At 44.4% G+C, this 20,162-nt stretch overlaps 1 long non-coding RNA gene across 4 annotated transcripts; it reads left to right on the top strand.

Annotated features, from left to right (window-relative positions):
• Positions 1–3,519: 3,519 nt before the first annotated feature.
• On the top strand, positions 3,520–15,744 carry LOC149990037 (uncharacterized). 4 transcript variants are annotated; one of them, XR_016508993.1, is made up of 4 exons: positions 3,520–3,663; positions 5,548–5,655; positions 8,950–9,041; positions 12,828–12,887. It is a non-coding gene; the product is annotated as an uncharacterized LOC149990037 (long non-coding RNA). The 4 variants fall into 4 exon arrangements; XR_016508995.1 differs by lacking the exons at positions 3,520–3,663; positions 12,828–12,887 and adding exons at positions 3,670–3,749; positions 15,700–15,744; XR_016508992.1 differs by lacking the exon at positions 3,520–3,663 and adding an exon at positions 3,670–3,749.
• Positions 15,745–20,162: the final 4,418 nt, after the last annotated feature.

Raw genomic sequence — 20,162 nt, forward strand, 5'->3', positions numbered from 1 at the left:
CGCTGCCATTGGCCGAAAGGGCCGCCGATCACTGCCCCTCTGGCTTCCTCCTCCCCTGCGCCCGCCCACCAGACTGCCCCGCCCCGCCCCGCCCCGGGAGTGGGTAAAGGCTCCGGTGTCATTTGCTGCGGCCGCCGGGCGCCAGGGGCACTCACTGGTGGTGGGTCCGACCGCAGGGACCCGCAGCGGCCCGGCACCTGAGAGGCGGGCCGAGCACAGGGAGGCAGCGGGCCCAGGAGGCCGCGTCCATGGGCCCGCGACGGCCGGGCGCTAGGGACCGCGCGCTCTATGACTTCTCTATATAAGGACTTCCTAGTTACCTTTTGTTACTGGTTTCTAGATTAACTGCGATGACAGCAAGAAACATACTTTATACAGTGTCGAGCTCTTAAAGTTTATTGAAACATGCTTTATAGTTAAATAGAGTCAGTTTAAAAAATGTTCCAAGTGTGCTTTTCTGCTGCCATCTCGTGTATGTCTTCAGCGTAACACCTTAGTGCAGGTCAACGGGAATGTTGTTGGGTATAGTGTCATGTGTATGAACGTTGACTCCAATGTGCTGTTTGTATTAAGTTGTTTATATCCTTACTGATCTTTTGTTGGCTTCTATTGTTTCTGAAAGAAGTGTGTTTATCCCTGGATGAGAGAAGTGTGTTAAATCTATTATGATTATATATCTGACCCTTTCTCTTGATCTCTTTTATAATTCCAGTTTACATTAGGGAGTGCATGCAAATTTGGAACTTCTTGATATGAAGTGCTTTTTATTTCTAGGAATGCTTTTTATTTTATTTTATTTTTTTTGTTTTTCAATTACACTTCTCCCATTTTCCCCCTATTTTTCTCCCCCACCTAGCCCACCCCTTCTCCCACAAACATCTACCTCCCCGTTGTCCATGTCCATGAGTCATTTATACACGTTCTTTGACTAAACCCTTCCCTTTCTTATCCCCCTTCTCTCCCTCCCCCCTCCCCCCTCTTGACTGCTATAGGAATGCTTTTCGCCTTCCAGTTGACTCAATGTTATTATATAATTTTATTTTTGTTTATGATTGCATAGTATACCTTGTCCCATTTTTTCATGTTCAGTGTCTTTATACTTTCATATTTTAAGGAGTTGTCAGTGTTTTATATTAGTTACGAGTGGCTCTTAAAACCCATAAAGAATTGGTTTTGATGGGGGAGTATGATGTAGGGGTCAACTCTTTTTTCACATTCAGTTTTCTAAACACCATTTACTATAGGATCCATATTTTCCCGCTGATCTAAGGAGACATCTTTATTGTTGAAAACTTCTCTATCATTTTGAGTCTATTACTGGAACTTCTGTTTCATCAGTTTGTCCGTTCACAGACCATTATCACATTCTTGTAATGACCATAGCTTCATAATACAATACACTTTTATATCTACTTGGGATAACTTCTATTCATTACTTTGGTTTTTCAGAATTTCCTTTTAAATTCTTTATTTTAACAGGTAAGCTTGTTTGGAAAACCTTTCTAATATTTATTATAGATTATATTAACCATATAAACAATTATGAGAAATTGACCTCTATGCATGATTTTTCTAATCAAGAATATGTTGTTACTTTCCACTTGCCCAACTTTCTTTTATTTGGGTAGCACTTAAGAATCTGTTCATCTAGATCATGAAAATTTTTAAGTTGGTTTTGTTGCTATTGGTTCTTTTCTTTGATTGTATCTTTAAATTACTCTTTGTCTATATAAAATATATTTATTTCTGCATGCTATTTACCCCCTTTACTAAATTGTATTATTTGTACTGTCTTAAAAAACACTTGGTTTATTTTTAGAGCAAGGGGAAGGGAGAGAGAAAGAGGCCGGAGGGAACATTCAATGTGTGTTTGCCTCTCATAAGCCCCCAACTGGGCACCTGGCGCACAACCCATGCATGTGGCCTGACTAGGAATCAAACCGGCAACCCTTTGTTTCTTAGGCCAGCACTCAATCCACTGAGCCACACCAGCCAGTGCTCTTTGTAACAGTTTTTAAGTTGATACTTGTGAGTTGTCAAGCTAAATAAGATATCATGCAATAATAAAATTATGTTGGTTTAGCTATATAAAACGTGAAAATGAGTTAAAGCTCAGAAGAAAACATGAAGAAATGAGGAGTTGAACTTTTGTGTTATAATCATGTTAATAATTGAATACATTAGCGTTTTAAATTAGTTCGGGACCCGGAGCAATGGTGTTCTATCAATCTGAAGTGTTTTGTAAGTAGAAGTGTGCCTTGTGTAGGCTATCTGAGGATCTCACAATACTGCAAACGTTCACATTTTCAAAGAGGAGAACATTAGATGGCGAATTCTGGAATCTAAAAGAGTATTCTAAGTAACTTTAGGAAAGTCATTAAAGAGCGATTTATGGGCAATGAAAAAGCAGCAGGTGACCCTCAGGTGTGTGCTGTGGTTTATGGCAGTGCGATTCAGTCTGCTAAGGCGTCAGTCGCCTCAGCCTCTGAGTTTTTGCCGCTGCTTCGCCAAGGACGCTCCTCCCCGGTCTTTGTAATGTGGCTCCCTTTTCTCGTGGTGGTTGTCCTTGAGCTCTCAGCTTCCATGCCGCCTTTCCAAAAAGAGGCACGATTTTGCAGAGTCACGTGTTGTTACTATTCTAACTTGACTCTTCATCATGCTCCATATAGAGCAGGGTTTCTCGTTCTCAGTACAATGAGTAATTTTTCTCGGTATTGTACATGTTTATTAGCATTCATGACCTCTATTCACTGCATGTGAGTAACAGCCCCCCCCCAACCACACCCTAATGACAAGCTAAAAGATCTCCACACAGTCCCAAATGTCCCCCTGGGGGCAAAATCAATCTCTGGTTGAAAACCATTGATCTTGAATCTTTGATCATTTTTGGAACCTCAATGATCTAGCCTTGGTATGCAATATTCCTATTATCATTCTGTTCAAATGATTTCTTAACCCGCATTGTGTTTTATTTTGGGAGGGTAATTTGAAGTGTATTTCATGACTTTTAAGTACTTTTTAGTTACTCATTTCTAGATTAATGGCAATGACAGCAAGAAACACTACACACACGTATATAAATAAATGAATGCACAGATATAAATTTCAAGCCTTTGAAATTTGTTGGCACTTGCTTTATATCATAATATGGTCAGTTTTGAAGAAGTTACAAGGCCGCTCAGAAATCATCTGTCACTTGCAGCTTTTGGGTACAGCAGAGTACTTTCACAGCCTCCCCGAGGTCCTCACCCCCGCAACGGCCGGCCCGCTTCCGGAACCCTTCTCAGTCCGCAGCCTGTGCCGGTCCCCCGCCCGCCGGTGCCCTCCCTTCCCTCCCAGCGGCCGCAGACGCCCCGTCCACACGTACGCGTGCGCGGATGACCACCCCGTCCACACGTACGCGTGCGCGGATGACCACGCCGTGGGCACGTACGCGTGCGCGGATGACCACCCCGTCCACACGTACGCGTGCGCGGATGACCCCACGCGCGCGTGCGCGCAGATGACCCCACGTATGGAGGCGTGGTCGGCGCAGGGCTCAGGAGGGGCGTCAGCTGCGGTGCGCGGGCGGCGAGCGCTCAGCGAGGACAGCGGAAGGGGGCGGCGCGGGCGCGCTCTGTTCCAGAACGGCGGGAGGAGGACTAGTGACTCGGAGGCTGCCAGGTGCGGGCCTGGAGGGGTGCGACGGGCGGAGGTGAAGGCGGGGCTGCCGTCCCGGCAGGTCGGGGTGGCGGTGAGGAGAAGCCCAGGTGAGAAGGCGGACGGAGGCGCGTCTGGAAGGACGGCCGGAGCCCTGTGAGCCGTGCGGGAAGAGGTGGGCCGGGGAGAAGGCTGGACCGGAGACGTCCGCGGCACGCGGTGAGAGGGGGAAACTGGAGGCGGGGTGGGGGGAGGGCCCGGGCAGAATTGGGGCGAACAGGAGCGGACTGAGGCCTGCGGAGCGGAGACCTGTCGGTGGGCGGAGGTGACAGAGGCCCCGAGAGGCTGGAAGGAGAGCTGGGGAGGCAGGGCACGGGACAAGGGGCCCGCCGCTCCCACAGGTTTGGGGGTTCCTTCCCCGTGCGGAGGAAGAGGGAGCAGAGCGAAGCAGCGTCGCCGCAAACCGGCCCTCCCGCCAGGCCTCAGCCGTGACCGGGGCGGGAGGGCAGGTCGGGCGGGTTTGCGCAGCTGGCGCCGGCTGGGGGTTCACGGCGCTGTGCTGGCCAGGGCCGCCGGGCTGCTGCTCTTTTCTCCCGGGAAGAAGAGAGACGGGGACCCTGGCGCCCCGGGAGCGTGGTCAGGAGCGCAGGACTTCTCCGGTTGCCAGCGGAGCCGGAGGAGGGAGGGAGCGGTGAGCCGTGCTGCCCCCTGGGGGCCGAAGCGGGCGCTCTGGACGTGCGGGCGAGGGGCCGGGGCCCGCGCGCGGCGTCTGGGCAGCGGGCTCGTGGCGTGGGCGCTGTGCTCTCCAGACCGTTCTCCTGCTGCTCCGGGGCCGGGAGGGAGACGTCCTGGGGTTCGTGTCTCCACTGCAGCTGGAATGTCCCCCAACGAATGGATTTAAGCAGGACGGCTAGAAGGGAACCCAGGGCCCGGCTGAACTGTGCGGCGCCGGCCGCCCCCGTGTCCCAGGGGACTCCCGTGCGCCGGCGTCTCGCGGGTCCCCGGGCTGGCTCTGTGCTGTCAGGCCGCGTCCGTGGCTCCGCGCGGTGCCGCTGGGCCGAGGTGCTTCACCGGCTTCTGCAGCCCCGGGGGGCGCCTCCGGGGACCGGGAGGCGCAGGGGGGCGGCGGGAGCGTCATCTACAGAGGGCCCGCAGAGTCGGCTCGGTGAGGACATTCGTGGGGTTTTGAGGTTTTTGTGTGGCGTCAGGGAGAGTTTGGGTGAGGGTTAGGCGGACAGAACACAGGCTTGTTTGTGTTTTGCTGCAAATGATAGACAGATTTAGGCGATTTGAGACTTAGTAAACACGTCTTGTGGAATATTAAAAATGTGTGCTGTGAATAAGTAATCTCTAGAAGTGATCGAATTTGTTTATCAGTGTCAACCTAAAGAATACTGGTGTCCCAGAGAATTGACAATTTCTTACTCTTAGTTTTCACAAGGAATTAAAATTTTTTAAAGGTTAAGAATTCAAGTGAAAGGTCCAGAAAAAAGCCGTAAAGTACTGTGTGTAAGAGAAAGGTATTGAGATACGGGCATGTATATTTCAGAGAAATGTAATTAAGTTTGTTCTAAGTGAGGCTGGTTGTGCCAGAGTGGACAGAGGAAAAGCAGGACAAAAGCTGAATGTCAGGAGGAAAGTGGAAGGTCCGTGATGAGAAATGCAGAGAGAGGACGTTTTCTATACGGTGAAGCCGAATACGATGGGACGAAATTCCATTAAGTAAATGAATGTAAATATGAAAAGTGAGCTGACGTAGAAGCACGGTTCAGTTCTATTTTATTTTGTTGAAATGACAAAAATTTTCCCATATTGTGTAGCACCAGATAAGGTAGTATGAGAGTTTTTCTGCCTATAAAACAGAGATACTATGTTTCCTTAAAATGTTTCTGCTTCATATCGTTTCAGTCAGGTCTTTGATTACTAAAGAAGACAGTCTTCTGCATCCTAAGAACCGAAGATGTGATAATCACATACTGACCCAGAGCTGCTGTCACAGGACCCCTGCTCTCTCAGGTAAGACCCCTCCTGACACTCACAGGACTCAGAGGGGCAGTGACTGGACACCCCACACTCCCTGCCAGGACTCAGAGCTGACATTCCAGCACCCCCTAATCTCTCATGCTGGACTCCTCCACACCGTCCCATGACCAGGGCTCCGTACTCTCTCCGGTAAGACCCCTCCCGGCACTCAGAGAATCCACGGCTGAAGTGACAGGAGTCTCTATGCAGGCAGAGAGAGTGGAACCCCCCACAGGCTCAGATGCACACTCCAGGAAATGCTCTTCCCTGCTGCCATCTAGTGCACATCCTGAGACCGGCGCCTATGTACTCAGCAGCAGCTCTTACCATTTTGCAAGGGCAATATGAATCTCCAAGGCAACTCACGCCACACCTTGCTCGGGATGTCTTACAAACGCATCCGTCGTGGTAGGGCCCGCAGTACCTGTGGCAGGACCCGCTACTCTCACGTGACACTCCTCTCCATGGTGGCTCGGGGGATAGTGTTGCAGCTATGTAGGTGAGATGGAACGCTCTGAAGCCGTGTATAAAGTAAGGAAAGGATTTTAATAATGACCAGGAGTTGGGCAGACCCTGAGCCGGCCTCTAACATGCTCCAACCTGCAATGGAGTCTAAAACGCGGAGTTTTTATACTGATGAGGCCCCCTTTGCTGCTTCTTTGGCGGGAAACGGCCTTAGGAAGAGGGGGCTGGGCAGGACTGCAGGAATGTCTTGGCAGTAACGGGAACAGAAATTGGCAAGGCTATAAGGTTATCTCTGGTGGCAGCATAGCTCTTCAGCCAGGGACGAACTCCCTGCGAAGCAATCTGTCTTCAAAGGGCTAGACATTCTGCAAAGCACAACCTTCACAAATGTTCTAAACCAGACACAAGTAAATGGAAGGTGATAGAGGCTGAGGTCCTTTTAGCTTGTAAATCACCAATTGCTACACTCCTTCTGACATTCCTCTCTTCAAGGCTTTTTAGCAAGTCCTTGCTACTTTTTACAAAGAACATCTGAAGCCCCTACGTGTTTACGTATTTAGCAGACCTTTGAAACTTTTTACAGGGACTATTTGGTGCCCCTACAACAAGATCCACTATTCTGTCTGGTGCGACCTTTCCCCAAACTAACAAGACATACAGCCAGTTTGACCAGACCCCCAGTTCTCCCAGAGAGAGCCCCCTGTTCACAATCACAGAACTCAGAGCTGAAGTGACATGGCCCCTTACTCTGTCAGGTGGGAGCCCCTCCTCATACTCATAGGACCCTGAGCTGATGTCACTGGACCCGCTATTCTTTCTGGGTGAAACCCCTCACCACATTCACCGGACCCAGAGCTGACGTGACACAACCCCTTTTTCTCTCTGATGGGACTCCTTCCAGTGCTCACAAGATGCAGCGCGATTTTCAGAGGACCCCCTACTCTCCCAGACTGGCCGCCTCCACTCACAGGACCTACACCTCATGTCACAGATCTTGCCCTACTCTTGGGTGGAACTCCTCATCACAGTAATAAGACTCCACACCGAAACAACAGGGCTCCTCACTGTCTCTGGTGGGTCAGCCAACGACCACAGGAGCAAAGGCTGAAGTTACCGTACCCTCTGCCGTCTCAAGTGTGACCGTACCCGACAATCACAGGACCCAGAGCTGATGGGACAGGATGACCTACACTCTAAGGGAGGGGCCCTTCCCCACACTCAGGAGACCCAGAGCTGATATGACAGAAACCACTGTTCCCGCTGGTGGGACTGTTTTCCAAACTGATAGGAGACAGAGCCAGTGTGACCGGACACCCTACTCTCTCTAGTCAGACCCCTCCCCGCAGTCACTGGACACAAAGGTGAAAGGTCAGGACATTCCATTTTACAGGGAGACGCCTTTCTGACCCTCACAGGACACAGTTGTGTAGTAACAGGACACTCCAGCCTCTCATGTGTGATCCTCTCCACATTCCAATGACCCAGACCTGATGTCACAGGACCCACTATGCTCTCAGGTGGGGCCCCTCCCCTTGCTCATAAGCCCCAGAGCTGACCGGACACAACCTTTGATTTTCTTTGGCGAAGACCCAGAGCTCGCATTACAGGGCTCCATGCTCTCTTAGGTAATACTTCTCCCAACAGCCAGAGGACCCAGGGCTGATGTGGCAGGTCGCCCTGCCGTGTCAGAGTGGGGCCCCTTTGTACACTCTGCTGCACACTGCCTGCCATCTAGTGCGCATCTGTGGAATAACAGCCGAGGCGAGGCCGCCAGGAAATGCTCTTTTTCGTTGCCATCTTGTACATCTTGGGAATAGCACCTTTTTTCGAAGCATCTGCTCTTATAATTTTGCAAGGAGACTTGAAGCCCCAAGGCACCTTACACCACCACTAGCTCAGTATGTTGTGTACACCCGTGTTTCCATTCCAATTCTAATACTCTTCTGCACGTGGGGTTTCTGACTCTCATGTGAGTGAGGTTCCCATGCCTACGTATGTCTAAAATTTGGTTATTTTCATTGGCTAATCTGTGTCATACCTATTGGGTTATTGGACCAGCCTAAAGATTCTTGAGGTTAGAGGAAAGATTGCTTCTCCACCACGTAGGCAAGCGAGCAGTGAGGTATTTAATAGGTAAATTTGGGGAGTACATATATGTCACCATTTCCTTAAGTAAGGTTTAGCAATTTAGCTAAAGCAACTTATTCTCAAAACTGAGTGATTATGTCAGTGAAATATGGAACAAGGCACCATTTTAGCTTGTGGCTATAAACCTTTTATTCAAACTTTCAAAGGTGGTAATGAAGGGGGCCAGAATTTTCTACTCGGCATGTTGATTTTAAACTGGCTGTTAAGAAAGGAAAGACTGAGAAATTACTTATGTTTATCATCTCAGTTCTTCCTAAGCAGTTTAATGGCCAAAATTTGGTTTAGGAAAAGAGCTTTAGCACAATCACCTTAGCTTGAGACAGTAATAGTCCTAGCAAAAGCCCGTCCACCCTCTTATCTTACTTCTTGTGTGTTATAGTCTTTGGGGGGTCGCCGAACAAAAATTAACCTGCCAGGTATGCTGCCTTTTTTCTAAATTAACCTGAATGTACCCATTTCACCATTAAAGTCCAAGACTCTGTTCTTCCGTTTTCCAAAATGTCCTTTATACCCGATATCACCTCATTGTGTTTGGCATTCATTTCAATATGAATTCCCCTTGTGCATGTATTAAACATTGAGTATCTCCTCTTAATCTGATTGTGCGAGTTTGACTACTATCTCAGGTGTCAGAATTTAGAAGGTATGACAAAAGTAGTTTTTAATCTCCCACAGTTTTGGTGAGCCGGCGCGGTGACATTCATGGCAGGGACACTTAACTTCTGGAAGGTGCAGCAGCCGAGAGATCATGGACATCTCTGGCAAAAGTAAGCACTATTTTTTCTTGTTGTTGCTCGTCTTTTTGGTTTATTTCTGCAGGGTTTGGCGTTATTTAGTAATTCTGTGAGTTATTTTCCTCTCTTGTACATTTACATTGGCCTGAAAAATATTTGTGACACTAGCTGCTCCGACTTAGTGAGTCACACGAGCTCTTCATTAACTCTCAGCTCTGCTCACAGGGTGAGGACTTGGTTCTGCTCCTGCATCTGGCCCCTGGCAACTGGGGTCCATTGTCCAGCTCCAGCTCTGGAGTCTGGCTATGGGTTCTTGCTTACAGATGTGGATTCTGTCTCCAGGGTCCGTGGCCCGGGGTCGAATCTGTATTTGGCTGTGTGTCTGGGAGCTGGGGTCTCTTTGGGTGTGTCTTTGTGCGCTGGGTTTGTGTGTGGGGTCCACGTGCAGTTCTGGCTCATGAGTCTGATGTATGGAAGCTGGTGTCCAGAGTTCGCTGTCAGTCTCTGGTGTCTGGTGTCTGGCATTCAGGGTCCACGGTCTGGCTTGGGTCTTGGAGAGAGTTTTTGGATTGGGGCAGGGGTCTGGGGTTCAGCTTTTGGTTCCGAGTCTGCTCCAGGGTCCAGGGTCCTGAGTCCAGGGTCTGTGTCTGGAGTCCTGAGTGTGTCCTGGGTGTGTGTGAACTGACACCAATTCAATGTCGACAGGAGTTCCAGAGGTGGGATGCGTTGAAGAAGGAAAGCTTATTGAGTGCAAATAGCTCGGTTTTGGTACTGAACGTCTGTGAGTGGGTGCACAGCCGTTAAGAAACCCAGGATTGTTACGGGTGAGTTGTGAAGCAGCACTGCCGCGGGTCAACTCAGTGGTGCCGCTTCTCAGTTATGGAGCGTCACGGCTGTGGGACAGCCCGGGGACAGACTCCCTCAGGCTGCGGTTCTCAGCTCTTCGCTATTTATGTGAGTTCTGTTCCCATCGTTTCCTCTTTGCTCTGCCACCTTGGCACAGAAAGCAGCACAAGTTTGCAAAGGAGCCCCTCTGGGTGACAAGATCAGTGCAGGTGAGCAAACAAAAGGCTTCTGGTGTGGTTATTTTTAAATTATGCCATGTTTTCCTCTAGAACTCCTTTTTACCCAAACCGAGAAAGCCTTTCTTTGTTGCAGGTTACTTACATTATCTAGGAGAATAAAAATGTATTCAAAATCCTACCCAAACAGGTTAACTGCTACTGTTATAAGTTTAGACCCTTCAAGACATCTCTACTTGCATAATTATATTCTTCTGCTTCCTCTGGATTTAATTTTTGTTACTCTGGGTTTGTGATATGATGCAAACCTTGTGAATTCCCATAGGTTCTTAAAATATTACTTCTGTCTTAACTATATTTTTTAGATTTTATTTATTTATTTTCAGAGAAAGGGAGGGAGGGAGAAAGAGAGGTAAAGAAACTTGGATGTGTGAGAGAATCATCCATCGGTTGCCTCTCTCATGCCCCCAACAGAGGATCCGGCCACGGCCCAGGCATGTGAAGCAACCGGGAATCAAACCTGCATCCTTTTGGTTCGCAGGCCAGCGATTAACTCACCAAGCCACACCAGCCAGGGCTCCAGTAGGTTTTAATGCATTTCTTCTTATTATTCAGTTCCAATTATTTTTAACTACAACTGCGATTTATTTTGAGAGTTATTTAGAAGTGTATTTCATATCTTTTAAATGTAGGGATTTCTACTTACCATGTATTACTGATTACTCTGTTAACTACAATGAGAACAAGAAACTCACTTTATATAATTTCAACCCTTTGAATTTGTTTGAAACTTGCTTCAGACTACAATAGGGTCAGTGTAACAGACGTTCCAGGCGTGCATCTCTGCTGTCATCTCTTGTTCATTTTGGGAATCACAGCGTCGTGCAGGTCAGCGGGGAAAGTTGTGTGCGCTTGGTTGTCTGTGAATGTTGACTCCAGTTTGCTGCTCACGTTCCTTATATCCTTACGGAATTTTCTGAGGGGGTCTATTGTTTCTTAACGAGGTATGCGCTATCCCTAATGATTATAAATTCTTCTTTGTATCTCTTCTATATAATTTGAGTTTATTATATTGAGTATGTTGTGAATGTGGATCTTCCTGGTAAATTAAACTTATTTATATGAAGTGCTCTTCCTTTCTAGTATTGCTTTTTGCATCGAAGTCTGCTGGATGGTATTATGTCATTTTCACTTGGTATGTTTGCCTGATACAGGGTGAGACAAAAGTAGGTTTAGAGTTCTGAGTACAAGAAACAAAATTTGTTGTTGTATTATTATTCAGTGTTCATACTATTAAACCTACTTTTGTACCATCCTGTATAGCTTTTCCCATTCTTTCACTTTCAGTCTTTTTGGACACTGTGTTTTAGGTGACTGATGTTTTTGCCCAGTTTTTGTCTTGTCTTTTTATTCTGTGAATAAGTTCTTTTACAGAGTAGTCTTTAATTTTACAAATTATACATTATAAATCCATTTCTTCATGAAACTTCATGTCCAAAAGTATACCTGATTCCTGGCTGATTTTGTTGAAACGGATCACTAAAAATCCAACTTAGAGATGAGGGGCGGGGCCTGTCTTAAGGTGAAAGGCGGAATCGGGCTGGAGGCGAGAGGCAGGGTCAGGCCAAGGATGTGGGTCCGCGCTGGGTGGGAGACTCATTGAGGCTGGCAGGCCTGAGGTGAGGGCAGTTGTGGAGGAGAGATGAGCAACTAGGTGGTCCTGAGATCAGGCGCTGCCCGCCGCCTGTCTCCGTGGGTCATGAAATGACACTCATGGCCAAAGGTGATGCAAGCAGTGAAATCCAGGGAGGTCAGGTGAGCTGCGTGGAGGTATGAGGTGAGGGGATTGGGGAGCGGCTACAGCCAACCTGTAAGGAGCAGAAGAGGGTGGCCAGAGTGTTTGTGGGGTACACATCTCAGGTCCCAATTTAAGCGACACTTCCTGTGGGACAACTTTTCTATTTCAATATAGATACTACATTTAGAGAGAACTTTGGTAAATAGGTATCATCATTCTTTTATCCAAGAACTTGATAATGCTTTTCAGTTGTTAAAGTGTCTGTTATTGGGTAGCATTTTCCAATTTTGTTCATGCAGATCTTGTGCATGGTTGTTAAGTTGATTCCCAGGTTTTTCATTGTTTACATGTTTTGTTGTTAGTTTTTTTAAAAATTATATCTTTAACTTACTATTTCTAGAAATAAAATTTATTGCAGCATGTTATTTCCCCTTCGTTGTAGTAAATTCTATTTGTAATACTTTTTAGTTGATTCCCATTAAATATCAATGTAAATATGCTATCACTCAACAATGATCATTACATTCTTGTAAGCGTATATGATGTAGGAATAGTTAAAACATGTAAGAAAAGAGAAAATGAGGTTCTGTTAGGAGCTAGAAAATATTTTCTGTTAGTCACAAATATCTCCACGACTAAAGAATAGAGTAACATCATTCTTAGCATTTTAAACTAGGTCATAGCCTGGACACATGGTATTATAGAAATCCAAAGTACTTTGTTAGTGGAAACGTGCTCCAGGTAGGCTCTCTGAGGAACACACGACATAACAAAGGTCCACACTTTGAAAGAGGAAAACTTTTGATGGTGAATTCCGGAATCCAAAAGAGTAAGGCCGTTTGTTCTAAGTGACATTATGAAACAGTTATTCAAGTGCTTTGTGAGCAATGAAAAGAAGCAGTGACCCTCAGATGCCTACTGTGTTTATCACAGGGTATAGGAGACTGAATTGTAGTCTCCTAGGTTGTCAGATCTTGTTTTGCCTCCTACTCTTTTCAGGTGACTTCTCAGCCTGGGACAGTCCTCCCCGATATTTGCAGGACAGCTGGCCTTTTTTGTTCTGTAAGTTGCAGACTCCATGCTGCCTAATCAAAGAAAGGCAGCATTTCTGGCCTAGGAAGCAAAGTGACATGCTGTTTTAATTCGAGTGGACTCTTCATGATATAGAGCAGGGTTTCTGGACCTTTTGGGCCAGGTAATTCATTCTCCTGGGGGACTGTCCTCTGCGTAGTAGGTGCTTTTTGGCATTCATGACCTCTGTTCACTGCATGCAGATAAGACCCTCCCTTCCCCTACCCTCATGACAATCTAAAATGGCTGCAAACATTGCCTGGTGTCCCCTAGGGGGCAAAAATCACTTTTGTTTGAGAACCACTGATTTTGAAGCTTTTATCATTTTTGAAACCAGAATGATCTGGCTTTGGTATGCAGTATTATTATTTTTCCATGTCAATTACTTTCTAACTCCAACTGTGACTCATTTTGGAGACTTATTGGAAACATCTAATATAGGGATTTTCTTGTTACCTTGTTACTGGTTTCCAGGTTAATGGCAAAGAAGGCAATAAAGGTAGTTTATGTGGCATTCGTTGGAACTTGCTTTACCGCTTCCGTCAGTTTTTGAAAAGTTCTAAGTGTGCTTGAAAATCATTGGTAATTTGTGTTGTTTGTTGCAAGTTCCTTAAACAATGAGAAAAATAAAAATTACTCAGAATGCTACACTGAGAGGTAAAAACTAAAATAAAATAAAATTGTAATCATTTTATGTATGTACCCTTCCAGACATGTGTGCAGTCAGTGTTTCCTTCCGTTTCCACTGGATTTCATTTGCTATTTTAGGTTCCTAATACGCGTGCAAAAATGCTCACACGTCTGCCCTCAAAGGGTTGTGTGACGCTCACCGCTGGTAGCGATGGGGCTTGGCCAGCGCCGCGTGGCACCCCTAAGTTGGGGAAGTCAGAGCACATCCAGGGGTCCCCTACTTGACCTCAACCCTCCTCCACTCCCCCTTCCTCCCCACCCCAGGGTCGGCCCACGTGTGTGCTTCAGCCAGCCCTGTCTTGAGAAGGTTATGATCTCGTGGTGAAGAGAAGTGAGCAGATCAGTGACTGCAGACAGCATAGAATGACCGGTGTCCTGGTATGGATGCGTGTACACACACACACACACGCTCACACACAGACACACACTCACACACACACACACACGCTCAGACACACACACTCTCACACACACACTCAGACCCAGGCACACACTCATACTCTGGGGAAGGAGAGGAAGTTAATCTCTGTCTTCAAGGTGCTTTCAGTCTAGTGGGAGAGATCGCAGAAATAACTACACCCTGTGACGTGCTGAAAGGAAACAGCCTCGCTGGCGGGAGGGGACAGACCTTCCGGTCTCCACTTAGCAGCTCAGGGTGGCAGTCTCTCCAGGTCCTGCCCTCCCTTGTTGTCCTTCATCTCCTAGGTGTAGCCTTCTGGGGAAGATGTCGCGTGGTCTCAGTGTGCGTTTATCTAATCACTAGTGATGCGCGGCATCATTTCATGTATTGTCCGTTTCTGTATTTTTTAGTAGGAAGGAAATGCCTGTTTACACCCTTTGCCATTTTTAAATGGATTCATCTATCATTTTATTGTTGAGCTGTAACTGTTTAAAAAAGATTCTGGGCTACTATCTCCTTATCAGATACTTGATCTGCAAACCTATTCTTCTATGCCCTAGGCTGTTTTACTTTATTGGTGGTGTCCTTTGAATCATAATTTTTAAACTTTTGACAAAGCCCAATTTATCTTTTTTTTCCCCTTGTGTTGATTCTGTCTTTGGTGTTTTATCTGAGGAATCATTACCTACTCTAAGGTCAAAAAGTTTTACACCCATGATTGATTGGATTTTAAGATCGGTGTGTTAATTTCTGCATAATAGGCAGCTTGGATTATCTAGGGAAACCAGTTGAGGAAGTGTTGTCACTTTAACAATATTAAATCTTCCTGTCCATAAACATGAGTTTTTATTTATTTAGGTGTAATTCAGTTCCTTTCAATGATGTTTTGTAGATTTCAGGGAACAGATCTTCCAGTATTTTCTTGAAATGTTTCCTAAACACTTTATTCTATTTGGTGCTATTATAAATGGAATTGTTTTTCTAATTTCCTTTTCAAATTGTTAATTTCTAGTATATAGAAAGACAATGGGTTTTTGTATATTCATTTTATATCCTTCAAGCTTTGTTTTTATTATAAAATACCAAGTAATTTACATTGTAATTGAATTTTGTTATGCTCTATTGAATTTTTGGGTTGTTTGAATGTATTTCTTTGCTCCAATAGTCTGAGTTTTTTGTTTGTTTTCTTGTTTCTTTTAGAATTCCTTATGATTTTCCACATACAAGAACCTGTCATGTAGAAGTAGATAGTTTCACTTCTCCCTCTCCAATCTAGATGCCATTATCTTCTCTTTTCTTTTTATTGATTTTTTCAGGTGACATTGGTCAATAAAATTATGTAAGTTAAAGGTGTACAATTCTATAACGCAATTTAGGTATATTGTAGTGTGTGTTCACCACCCCAAATCAAGTCTTCTTCCATCACTCTTTATCCCCCAGTGACCTTCTCCTACCCCTCCGCACCCTGCTTTTTCTCTGGTAATCACCACACTGTGGTCTGTGTCTATGAGTTTGTTTGTCTTTTTGCTTAACCCCTTTATCTTTTTTCACCCAGTCCCCCAATGCCCTCTCCCTGACAGCTGTCAGTCTATTTTCTGGACCAAGGAGTCTCTTTCTGTTTCGTTTGTTAGTATATTTTGTTCGTTAGATTCCACATGAAGGTGAAATCATATGGTACTTGTCTTCCTCTGACTGGCTTATTTCACTTAGATAACATTCTTCAGCTCCATCCATGCTGTCGCAAAGGGTAAGATTTTCTTCTTTTATATGGCCGATTAGAATTCCATTGTGTAAACGTACCACGGCTGTTTTCTCCTGTCGTGTACTGATGGGCACTTGGGCTGCTTCCATGGCTCGGCGATCGTAAACAATGGTGCGATAAACACAGGGGTGCGTGTATTGTTTCAAATTAGTGTTCTGGGTTTCTTCAGATATATTCCCAGAAGTGAGATGACTGGGTCAGAAGGCAGATGCATTTTTACTTTTTGGAGATAACTCTACACTGCTTTCCACAGCGGCTGCACCAATCTGCATTCCCACCAAGAATGCACAAGGGTTCTTCTTTCTGCACATACTCAGAAGCACTTGTTGCTGATTTCTTGATGGTGGCCATTCTGACAGGTGTGAGGTGGTATCTCACTGTGGTTTTAATTTGCATTTCTCTGATGATTAATGAAGTTGAGACTTTTTTCATATGTCCATTGGCCATCTTTGTGTCCTCTTTGCAGAAGTGTCTATTGAGAATCATTGTCCATTTTTTAAATTGGATTGTTTATTTTGGTGGTAGTTGTGGAGTTTTTAATAAATTTTAGATATTAACCCCTTATCAGAAGTACCTTTGGTGAATATGTTATTCCATTCAGTAGGTTGATGGTTTCCTTTGCTGTGCAAAAATTTTTAGTTTGATGTATTAATAGTTGGGGTTTTTTTTTCTTCTTCTTCTTCTTTTTATCCCTTGCCTGAAGTGATGTATCAGAAAAAAAAAATATCGCTACAGGAAATGCCTGGGATTTTCCTCCCTATATTGTCTTCTTGGATTTTTATGGTTTTCAGTCTAACACTTAAGCATTTTATCCATTTTGAGTTTATTCCTGTGTGTGGTATGAGAGGTGATCTAGTTTCACTTTTTTGCACATATCAGTACAATTTTTCCAATGCCATTTATTGAATAGACTCTCCTTACTCATTGTATGATTTTGTCTCTTTTGTCAATAGATTAATTGGCCGGATAGGTGTTGGTTAATTTCTGGGCTCTCCTATTCTGTTCCATTGATCTAGGTATCTGTTTTTAGGCCAGTTCCATGCTGTTTGATTACTCTGGCCTTGTCCTATAGTCTCACGTCAGGTAGTGTGGTTCCCAAAACTTTTGTTCTTTCACAAGATTTCTGAAGCTAGTCAGGGTCTTCTGTGGTCCATATAAGTTTTAGGAATATTTGTTCTACTTTAGGGAACACTTTTTGTATCTTGATAGGAATTGTGTTGAATCTATAGATTTCTTTGGGTAGTATGGACATTTCAATGATATTAATCCTCCCTATCCATGAGCACAGTATGTGCTTCCAGTATTTGTACCATCCTCAGTTTTGTTCTTCAATGTCTTATAATTTTGTGAGGACATATCTTTTACAATCTTGGTTAGTTTTATTCCTAGGTATTTTACTCTTCTTGAAGCAATTGTGAGTGGGATTGTTTTATTCATTTTCCTTCTGTCAGTTTCCTATTTGCATATAAAAACGCAACTGATTTCTAAATATTAATTTTTTATCCTGCTAGTTTGCGGAATTCATTTATCAATTCTAAGAGTTTCTTAGTGGAGCACTTGGGGCTCTCTATGTACAATATCATGTCATCTGCAACTGAAGACAGTTTGACCTCTTCCTTTCCAATTTGGATGCTTTTTACTTCTTCTAGTCAAATTGCTGTGGCTAGGACTTCCAGTGCCATGTTGAATAAGAGAGGAGAAGTGGATATCCCTGCCTTGTTCCTGATCCTAAGGGAAATGTTTGTCGTTTTTGCCCATTGAGTATGATGCTGGCCTCAGGTTTGTCATCTATGGCCTCTATTATGTTTAGGTATGTTCCCTATGTGCCCACTTTGCTGTGAGTTTTCTTCATCAAAATTGGTGCTGGATTGTATCATGCTTTTTCTGCATCAATTGATATGGTCATGTGGTTTTTATCCTTCATTATGTTGATGTGGTTAATCACATTTATGGATTTGTGAATGTGGTACCAACCTTGAATTCCTGGAATAAATCCCACTTGATCATTGTGTGTGATCTTTTTGAGGCATTGCTGTATTTGATTTGCCAATATTTTGTTGATGATTTAGCATCTTTGTTCATCAGGGATATTGGCCTATGATTTTCTTTCTTTGAGAAATAAGTCATTTAAAGAAAAACAGCAGAAAGTCTGAAGAGACCAATAACAAAGAATGAATTGCAACAATAATCAAAAAACTCCAGGCACACAAAATCCCTGGATCGGATGGCTTCACAGGCGAATTCTACAAAACATTTAGGGAAGAACTAACACCTGCCCTTCTCAAACTATTCCAAAAAATCCAAGAAGAGGGAAGACTCCCAAACTGTTTCTATGAAGCCAGTATTACCCTAATTCCAAAACGAGGTCAAGACACAACAAAGAAAGAAAACTACAGGCCAATATCGCTGATGAACATAGATGCTAGAATCCTCAACAAAATATTGGCAAATCAGATCCAGCAACACATTAAAAAGATCATACACCAATATCAAGTGGGATTCATCCCAGGGATGCCAGGATGGTTTAATATTCGCAAACCAATAAATGTAATACACCACATAAACAAAATGAAAGACAAAAATCACATGATCATATCAATAGATGCTGAAAAGGCATTTGATGAAGTACAACACCCATTTATGATGAAAACACTCAGGAAACTTAGAACACAGGGAGCATACCTCAACACAATAAAGGCCATATATGAGAAACCCGCAGACAACATCACAATGAATGGACAAAAACTGAAAGCATTCCCCTGCGATCAGGGACAAAACCAGGATGTCCACTCTCTCCACTCCTATTCAACGTAGTTTGGAAGTTCTAGCCATAGCAATCAGACAAGAAGAGAAAGAAAAGGCATCCATATTGGAAAAGAAGTAAAACTGTCATTAACTGCAGATGACATGATAGTATACATAGAAAACCCTATAGACGCCACGAAAAAACTACTCAACTCAATAAGTCAATCTGGCAAAACAGCAAGGTACGAAGCCAATATTCAGAAATTGAAGGCATTTCTCTACACCAACAATAAGTTCTTAGAAATAGAAACTAGGAAAAAATTCCATTTCCTATAGCAACAAGAAAAATAAAGTACCTAGGAATAAATTTAACCAAAGAGGTAAAAGACCTGTACTCAGAAAACTACATAACCCTGAAGAAAGAAATTAAGGAAGATACAAATAAGTGGAAGCATATACCATGTTTATGGGTGGGAAGAATAAACATCATTAAAACATCCATACTACCCAGGGCAATTTACAGATTCGATGCAATCCCTATTAAAATACCAGCAACATATTTCACCGACCTAGAACAAATACTTCATAAACTTATATGGAACCAAAAAAGACCCCGAGTAGCCGCAGCAATCTTGAGACAGAAGAACGCAACAGGACGTATCACGACACCTGACATCAAACTATACAACAAGGCCACTGTAATTAAAACAGCCTGGCACTGGCATAAGAACAGACATATAGATCAATGGAACCGAACAGAGAGCCCAGAAATAAATCCAGGCCTCTATGGTCAACTAATATTCAACATAGGGGGAAGGAACATAAAATGGCATGAGAAGAGCCTCTTTGACAAATGGTGCTGGGAGAACTGGATGGTGACATGCAAAGAAATGAAACTAGACCAGCAACTTATGCCACACACCAGAATAAACTCAAGATGGATCAAAGACTTAAATGTAAGACATGACACCATAAAAATCCTAGAGGAAAACATAGGCAGGAAAATTTCTGATATCCCACGTAACAATATTTTCACTGACACGTCTCCTAAAAAAAGGGAAGTAAAGGAAAAAACAAACAGATGCGACAACATCAAACTAAAGAGTCTGCTCAACAAAGAAAACATCAGCCAGATGAAAGGGGAACCAACCATATGCGAACATATATTTGCCAATGATACATCAGATAAGGGACTGATCTCCAAAATATAAAAAGAACTTACATATCTCAACACCAAGAAGACAGCCCAGTTAAAAATGGGCAAAGGACCTAAACAAACACTTCTCCAAGGAGGATATGCAGAGGGCCCATAGGCATATGAAAGTATGCTCAGCATCATTAGCCATCAGAGGGATGTAAATAAAACCACAATGAGATACCACTTTACACCAGTCAGAATGGCCATCGTCAACAAATCAACAAACAACAAGTGCTGGCGAGGATGCGGAGAAACGGGAACCCTACTGCACTGTTGGTGGGAATGCAATGCAGACTGGTGCAGCCACTGTGGAAAACAGTGTGGAATTTCCTCAAGAAACTAAAAACGGAAATGCCTTTTGAACCAGCGATTCCACTGCTAGGATTATACCCGAAGAATCCTGAAACACCAATTGAAAAGAACCTGTGCACCCCTAGGTTCATAGCAGCCCTGTTTACAATAGCCAAG

Source organism: Furipterus horrens, unplaced genomic scaffold (assembly GCF_987537825.1).
Source record: "Furipterus horrens unplaced genomic scaffold, mFurHor1.1.pri manual_scaffold_33, whole genome shotgun sequence".
NCBI lineage: Eukaryota > Metazoa > Chordata > Mammalia > Chiroptera > Furipteridae > Furipterus > Furipterus horrens.